At 35.0% G+C, this 7,011-nt stretch overlaps 1 pseudogene; it reads right to left on the reverse strand.

Annotated features, from left to right (window-relative positions):
- Window positions 1-4,133: 4,133 nt before the first annotated feature.
- On the reverse strand, window positions 4,134-5,145 carry LOC105799797 (F-box/kelch-repeat protein At5g60570-like; annotated as a pseudogene).
- Between the last annotated feature and the right edge of the window lie 1,866 nt (window positions 5,146-7,011).

Genomic DNA, 7,011 nt, shown 5'->3' on the forward strand with positions numbered 1-7,011 from the left:
GCCAAGAACACCATCTGAAGAAGAACCCAAGGCACTAGTATCACTAGCTGAACTAGAACTAGATCTAGATTGTCCTGAAATCTCTGTGGTAGGAACCTTGAACATTGGCAATGTAGTAATAGCTCTCATGTACTGACCAGACTCGTTGTCAGTAAAAAATACTACAGAAGTAGACACTTGAGCAAATGGAAAGACATTTTCATCAAAACGAACATGCTGAGAAATGTAAACACGTCCAAACCGATCAACATATTTATATCCCTTGTGATTGGAAGCATAACCAAGAAATGTACAAAGGGCAGACCTATATTAGAGCTTTTGTCGATTATATGGTCGGAGAAGTGGATAGCAAAGATAACCAAAAACACGAAGCTAACGATAATCTAGTTTCTGACCAAAGAGCTACTCGTGTGGAGATACACCATTTAACACCTTTATTGGAAAAACATTCATGATGTGCACAGTAGTAGCAAATGCATCAGCTCAGTAAGAAATGGGTAAGGAAGCTTGAGCTAACAACACCAGTCCTGTTTCAACAATCTGTCGATGACGACGTTCAACTAGGCCATTCTGCACCGAGGTATGCGGACATGACACACGATGGACAATACCACATTGTTGAAGATACAAGTCAAAAGATCTAAACTCGCCACCTCCATCGATTTGAAGTTGTTTGAGTTTAACACCTAACTGTAACTCAACACATTTCTTGAAGGACATAAGTGCAGAAAAAGCATCGGATTTCTTTTTAAGGAAATAGATCCAAGTGTGCTAAGAGAATGAATCAACAAATGACTAGTATTGATAAACAGAGGAGTAACAAGGAGCTGGCCCCCATACATCAACAACCACAAGTTCTAAAGGAGCATTATACACAGAAGTAGAAGAACCAAAGGGCAATTTATGCCATTTCCCAAGTTCACAAGCATTACACAACGAGTAATTCTTACACCTAGATATTCTAATATTACAAGCATTCAAAACACTACTAAAAATACCATGTGATGAATGACCCAATCTTCGATGCCACATGTCAAACCTAGCATCTGACCACTACTGTTGAAATGACTTTATATTTGATTTACTTACAACATTAAAAGCAAAGTCAGATTTAACATTATCAAATCGATATAGCCCATTCAACTCACTTCCGCAAAGCAACGTCTGACGCATCTTCAGATTCTTGACATAACAACAGTTAGGATAAAACTAAAAAAAATACACCATTGTCCTTTGCAAACTTAGAAACAGACAATAAATTCTTACTAATATCTGGAACAAACAATAGGTCCTTAAGCAACAACGGACTAAAATTATTAGCCAAGATAGTCGAACCACCAACATGCGTAATAGGTATAAAGAGACCATTACCTATAATGACCTTACCTCCTCCATTGTACAAACGAGCATCTAAAAGTTTCACCAAGTCACTCGTCATGTGAGTAGTGGCATCACTATTTGGATACCACACCAGATCTACAACTGTAGAAGGACTAGCAAGCATAGGTGACCAAGTCGATTTCATAATGTGACTACCCATCTAAAAAGACGACTGAAATAAAAGACCAAATCAATGATGCACATAGTCAGAATCATAAGTAGAAGAACCATGAAATGTCTAATCAACGACAGAAGGTATGTGAAACTAATAACTTAGGCCACGGTGAATTGGATCCATATCAGAAATTGAAGGCTGAATCTGCCGAAGTGGCCCACATACTGTTGGATCAGAAGCATAGTAAAGAGACTGCAGCCCAGACCAATGTGATCCACCATCCGCACAACACATATATGCAGTAATGGGATTTCGACCCATATGAGAAGCAGATCCAACCCAACTAGAATGCTCACTATCATCTCTCATACTAGGGTTTTCCCCTTCGCCGTCGGATGCCGAATCGTACCTGTAGAAACATCTTTGAGTAAGATGCCCAGACTTCCTACAGATCTAACATTTAGGTCTTGCACTACCACCACGTCGTCCTCGACCATGACGAGAAATTTGAGATCCTCGTGAAGAACAACATATCTCTGGTGGCGATTTTTTGGCATACGATGGAATGTTTTGTGCCAAAGAAGTCTTATTCACCACCGCAACATTTGCAAAAAATGACATCTGATATAAATAACCTTGTTACCAAGCCTCAGCATCCAGAAGAGCAGTTGTTGCTCTGCTCGTAGTGATAATCAACACCATGTGATCAAGCGGTAAACCATTCAAAATAGTATACTGTTGTTCTTCCATTGTTACTCGTTGACCACACCCTACCAAGGAATCACAGCGATGCTTGATTTCCGCTAAATAGGCAGACATGGACAACTCATTTTTCCAAACATTATGCAACAATGATCGATAGTGCATGGCCTTAGTGGTTGAGTGATACCCAATGATACGCATAAAAGCCTGCCACAACTAACAAGACGAACCATAATTCCCAACCAACTGATTATGCAACGATGGACTAACATTTGAAAGAAGTCAAATTGCAAGTGTGGAATCTTGTTGTTCATAGTGCACATACAGAGGATTCTCAATAGAGACACCATCTTCATCAACAAATATTCTTGGAGGAATAGGAACCGTCCCCTCTAGAAACATTTGCAAGCGGTGTGTCTTAACAATCAACAGCACATGCTATTTCCAAGCCAAGAAGTTCCAATCATCCACTAGGACGGCCACCTTCTACGATGCAAGAGCCAAAAACTTATCTGTTACTAATTCCATCGACACCATAACTAACACAAAAACCTCTCAAGAATAATATACTCTGATACCATATTATAAACTCATGAAAGAATCAATCTATCCATCAAAGTTAACTATACACTATATCAGTCATACATTATATAACAACAGAACTCTCAACTGATTTACAACAATATTCTAACAGACCCTAACTAATACAGTTACCCTAATAGTGTCTCACCATTGCACTCAACACTGGTTGGTAAAAGGATTTTTTGTATACAATATTGAGGTAGGGGATGGAGATCACACGTTTAGAACCCATATCAAACAGGTTTCTAACAAGAGCTTTAACTGTCTTTTGTTTAGATTAGTATAATTACAATTTTAATGATTGATAATTTTTTTGGTACAAAGATTTATAATTATAAAGACAATATATCTAAATTACAAATAAAATTAATTATTATAAATAAAAATAGAATATTATTTAAACTAAAATAATTTTAGAAGGTGATACTTAGAACTTAAAAACTTAGATTTCAAAGTGCCACCCTTAATTATTATAAATAAAGACTTCATTAGCCTAAAGAAAGGATAATTGTCATCAGTCTTTTAATGCACAAAATTGAAATTTAGAAGATGAGATAAAAGCGTTACTTTTTTATTTTTATATCGGATATAAAAGCATCAATTTTAAATCATGTTTCTTCATTCTTCAACACTATTAATTTCCCCTTGTTTGGTTTAGATATTAGAGTTTTTATTTAAAGTCATAGTTTCAAATAAATATAATGTCTAAGGGTCCATTTGATTCCCAAGAAAATGTTTTCCGTAAAATGATTTATGGAAAATGTTTTACTTTTCTCAAAAATGATTTCTTGGAAAATATTTTCGGTGTTTGATTGAATCTGTAAAATATTTTCATTGCTTCGTAGATTTCTGAAAATATTTTCCTAAAAGTTGTTTTACATATATTAATATATATTAATAAATTTTTATATTTTAAATTGTTTTTACATATATTACAATGATTTATTTATAAATAAATAAATCAAATTAAATATATAATAATACTCAATTATTAAAATATAAAAGCATTGCAAACTACTTCAAATTTACTAATTAGTAGTGAATCAATTGTAGTGATCTCCGATGAAATTACGCCACTTAAAAGCAATTACGAGAAATGAATTCAATGCCAAAGTACAAGATAAATGGAACCACCATTACTTGGTATGAGGTTAATGCTTGCAATAGAGGATCAACACAATCGGTTGGTAACTTTAAGAAATTGATTCGAGGTCAATTATTCTTCCGAATCATAAAATGGGAAAAGAACAATAAAATTAATGATACTTGAGACAATAAAAATTATAACAGATAGAGGATCGTTGATCTTGGTCTTCCAGATGTCGATGTTTGCACCAAAGTACGGCAACTCTCATTAATGACCCATTACCGCACAATTATACACAAAAACACTGCCTGTGCCTTGACAAAGAAGCACATTCCACTCTTGTCCATCCTGTTTCCCTCCTCTGGATTCCAAGAATGCGAACAATTACTCCATCATCATACCCTCCATGACTTCCAACTCCTATTACTAGTAAACTGCTTCAGTATGCTTTAAATGCCATTTCAACCGTAGGAAGAGTCCGCCTCACGGTAGTCTCTTCACAACACTCCATGAGTTATTAACCTTATCATATTTCTTAACTTCATTAGTTGCTTGATCAGCAGAGTAAAGCTAATTATTTACAACAGCAACTAAAGGAGGTGAACGCATAGCAGGATGAAACGTACCTGCATCGCGACCATGATACATATTTTCTATCCTCCTCCATGACCTTGTATCAATATTGTACTCTTCACCACAAGTCAAACAATCTTTATGACTTGACAAGCCCCCATCACATAAAACTTCCCATCCATAAAAAATCCCGAACATAGTTTACGTGGGAAGTTCATGTCGGGCAATGTTTGCCAAGTACCTACTTCAGAATTGTAGAGTTCAGCAGATTGTAGGACATTTCCATTCTTATCACTTCCCCAAAGAACAATGGCTATCTCCCCAAGGTGCTAGAACCAAATGCACAACGAGGCAAATTCATTAGGGGCATTTTGACCAATTGTGGGTAACCAAACTATACATCCAAATAGCAAATCCGACAATTCACGACCAAATACAAGTAATTCACTCCCCACGCAAGAGACTCCTTGTCGACAAGTAAAACAATCATCACATGGAATCCTAGGTAATCTCATCCATTTCGTCTCATAGGATCAAAAGCTTCCCAATACATCATATTACAGGCCAAGTAAACCCAGTGTTCAAACCTTTGTATTGCCAAGGGATAAAGGTACACTCCAGGTGCTAAAAACCCTTGTATTGCCTCGGTGTAAGGGCAAAAAGCGTTCACTGATTGAAGTAAGGTGCAATATGCATGCATATGCATATATGTATATGTGGTGCGTATATGTAAGGTTAAGCAATATAATTATGATAAAAAAACTTTTATCCAATTTATCTACAAGACAAGGAACGTTTTTATTGTTGGCCAATATGCAAAAGTTCCTATTGGTTCCATGTCTGTTGTTCAATACACAAATATTACAAAATAGAGTTTTGATAATATCCCATTTCTTACAAGTAAAGGTACATCTAATGAAAAATTTGAAAACAAAAGCAATTAAAGAGAACTTCAATTAGGCAGATTTTATATGCCCATCGCCTTACAAAAAAGCACGCCTACGCACACTAGGCGAACGCCTAATCAAATGTGTCTCGCCCAAAAGGGTCTGAGGTCCTTTGGTTGTCTGAAGCTAAGGTGCAAAAACATAGGCACACCTTGAAAACACAGTATGGTTGAATAAATTAAGAATGCATCACTTCAGTACCATCTTCCTATGGGCAAATTAACAGATCATATAGACTCATAAAAAGATCAAGCCTGAGATTACACTGCCATTGATACGAATATACCCAGGAAAACCAAAAATGAGTAGATGTTGCAACAAAATCTGTATGAAAGCAGTATCAAGAACGCAAGCAATATTGCCTAAGACTAACTCAAATCAAAGCTTCAGCTTATTAATGTCCCTTTTTTATTCAAAAGACAACAAAAATCTATACCTCATCAACTTCCATTGAGAGATCATTCACACTTTGCCTAAGTAATCCTTTCAATCTTCCTTTCTTGAAATCTGAAAGATCAATAACAGGAAAGATTGGAATTTTTTGCCCAGTGCATGGCCAGATTAAGAAAAACAAAAATACCCAATTAAATCAACAAAGTGAAGACAGATAAATTACAACCCGGAAAGCGGGAAAAATGAAAAAGAAAAGACCTGGTAGAGTTGAGGCTTGAGATTCGCGCTCAAGAGGTGGTGAAGCGAATTATACCCACAAATTGATCCATCTTTGAAACTTTGCTTTTCTTCTGTGCTTCCATTTTCTTTCCCAATTCCATCAGTTTTCTCCATTATCTAATTCCCTCAATTATTGCTCCGAAATCAAAACATAGAAAAAAGGTTGATGAACGTCAATGTCTGGTGTTAAGAATCGGGGTTGGCTGATGGCAAGCAGAAGATCAGGTGTCAAGGATAGGGGAAGGGGAAGGGGAAGGGAAGATCAGTGTCTAAAATTTTCCTGAAAATGTCTTACCAAATTAGAAACGGTAAGACATTTTCGAAAATTAAAGGCTTCTTTTTCCTGTGTTTGTAATTGGTTTTACGTGAGGAAAAAATTTTCAGCCAAACAAACACTGGAAAAGGCTGAAAACCTTTTCCGGAAAATGTTTTACTACAATCAAACAGACTCTAAGTCTTTTTCAGAATATTGAAAACGGAATTCAACAATCAATCAAATTACTGGACACGTTGCAGTTTTGAATAGGGTCCTCTTAAATTCTTAACGGGTAAATTACACAAACATGTAAACTATTCAATTTTGTTTTTTTTAAGGTGACACTTAAAAAATTAGTATAATAATAAATTTAACCCTCAACTTTTATATATTGCATCAATTTAGTCATAACTTTAAATAAATTAACCCTCATCATTAAAAATTATCTCAATTTAATCCTAATTCTAAAAAATTCAAAAATAAAAAACTAAAAATACATAAATATTTTAATAAATTTAATAAATTTTAAAAATATATAATACATTATATTTTATATACGATAATAAGTTAATATATTTTTTATTTATTATTTTGTTCTAACATTATACAAAGTAATTTTTTAACTACTATTTTTTCTTTATTCGAAAACCCTTAAACTCTCTACACTTCTCTCTTTAGTGTAACAAAAGAAATAAAA

Source organism: Gossypium raimondii, chromosome 7 (assembly GCF_025698545.1).
Source record: "Gossypium raimondii isolate GPD5lz chromosome 7, ASM2569854v1, whole genome shotgun sequence".
NCBI lineage: Eukaryota > Viridiplantae > Streptophyta > Magnoliopsida > Malvales > Malvaceae > Gossypium > Gossypium raimondii.